Here is a 2,101-nt window from a genome sequence, read left to right on the forward strand (position 1 = left end):
CCTGAAAAGGACATCAAGGCTCTCTTTTCCACTTCCTCCATGTACAGGTTTGCAACAATAGGAGAAACTGGGGATCCCATGGCACACCCATGTTTCTGCCTRTARTATTGCCCCCCGTACGTGAAGTAGGTTGACTCCAGGCACAGTTTGAGGAGTTGGCGCACTTGTTCTGTGGAAAGTGTAGTTCTGCTGCTGACAGTGGTGTCTGATTTCAATCTTAGCCCGCTGGCTGCTCTGCTGTTGTGATCACGTGGGGTCTGCATGCTGGATAGAGAAGCTGGAGCGGAGTCAGTGGACTGCTGGATTGAACTGCTAATATCGGAGCGCTTATTTCGGACATTTTTTTCTGCAGGCCGATAAAATCCGATACTCGTTTTTTGGCTGATATCGGACCGATATCCAATATCAATATCGGATCGGGACACCCCTAGTTGAAAGCAGCCCGTTCTGCCATTAGATGGTAGCGTTGTTCAAGAATGGCTCCTGTTTTTACTGGAAATATATATTCTGGGGAACTGAGACAATTTTGCGGATCTATTTAGCTTCCGCTAAAATATTTATGACATGTGTGCTTTATAACATGCAGACCTAAAGAAAATAATTAGCGGTTTAGAATTTGCGGAACTAACTTTTGAATTAGTGCTGCCCACCACTGCTAATTTCAGTGGCAGCCACTCTCTCCCAGAGAGGGAGGGGCAATACATGYGCTCGCATGAGCTCTAGGCATGGATCGGCCAAATGCATGAACGAATCAACCGATACTTGTGAAAAACGCAAATATCGGCCGGCAGATGTCGACCTCTATTGTCAATTGTCCGATTACTTTTGGTGGACACATGTTAAGGAGCTGAAGTCCTAAACCCTTATCCATTTTTAATGTGGATACCCTCGAATGAAAGCTAAAAGTCTGAACTTTATGTCAGTTATATAACTATAACTTGAATATATTTCAGTAAACAGGTAAAGAGAGAAACTTTCTGTCCAAACAGATATGAACCTAACTGTATTTAGACAGTCGCCGAAGTCTTTCTGTGATGACATCACTGTTACCAGATTTAAATAAATCTCAATCTCAGCTGAAACAAAAGTTTATTCAGAGAAAAACTAACAAAAAAGGCTAAACTGAACGCATCTAGTAATTTGAAATCCYGCTGCAGACTATAATTACGTGAAGGTCATAATTATGTTTTAAACATAGAGGTACACAGCAGTGTTCTGTGTACAGCTGCAGAGTGGACTGGTCCACCAAGAGTAATATAGATCAGTATTTGACACTAAAACCCTGTTCCAACAGGCAGAACTGAAGATGACTGAGAAAATGCTCCTCTTTAATATTAAGTATGTTGTGAGAAAATTACTGCAACGATAAAAACACCTAATAAATAAGGTTTTTCTGTTCCTGATTGCAGCTCGTCTCTCTTCACAGGGAGGGGAATTACCTTCAACTTTTCTTATTAAAAATACTGGCAGTTTGACTGTTTTTGGGGTTCTTTTGCTACAGGAAGAAATGCAGTCAAAGCTCATCTATTAGAGGAAATGCAGCCTGGTTTTAGGGTAACTCTGTTTGGAAACAAACATTCGAAACAAGCTGTAGAACAGTGACATGAACAGCCTGATATAGACCTAGTGCTTTCCACTTCATGGTATTTTATTAGAAATGTTTCTTTATCATTTTGTGTTTATTATAGTGRGAAACTCCTTCCTATGGCTGGAAATCTCCACACTGAGACAGGAGTGGTGTAACGAAGACTTGTGTTCTCTCTATGCTTTCTTTGTATATTCAGTGTTAGCTGACACTGATTTATAATTCAACTCAGTATACGAATAAATAAAAATTCCAACTTTAATCGTAATTGTCGACAAAATATTAACATGAATATGATATGATTAATATGAACCTAAATCTAAATCAAAGTATTTGACACTTACTTGAACCATTCACGCAATTCACTTATTTTACCCATGCATCAATTAAAATGACTACAATTTAAATGTAGTAACAGTAGTWATAGTAAACGCTATTCTGTTTTTTTAAAGGCACAGTGTGTATGATTTGCTGTTTTCAGCGACACCTAGTGGTTGAATCATCCTCCCTGGTCCT

At 39.4% G+C, this 2,101-nt stretch overlaps 1 protein-coding gene across 1 annotated transcript in view; it reads right to left on the reverse strand.

Moving 5' to 3' along the window:
- The window catches only part of ppp6r2a (protein phosphatase 6, regulatory subunit 2a), a 34,314-nt gene that overhangs the window by 3,505 nt on the left and 28,708 nt on the right, over window positions 1–2,101 (reverse strand). The gene's annotated exons all lie outside the window — the stretch shown is intronic.

The sequence above is a fragment of the Austrofundulus limnaeus genome, unplaced genomic scaffold, assembly GCF_001266775.1.
Source record: "Austrofundulus limnaeus strain Quisiro unplaced genomic scaffold, Austrofundulus_limnaeus-1.0 Scaffold241, whole genome shotgun sequence".
In the NCBI taxonomy this organism is placed as follows: Eukaryota; Metazoa; Chordata; class Actinopteri; order Cyprinodontiformes; family Rivulidae; genus Austrofundulus; species Austrofundulus limnaeus.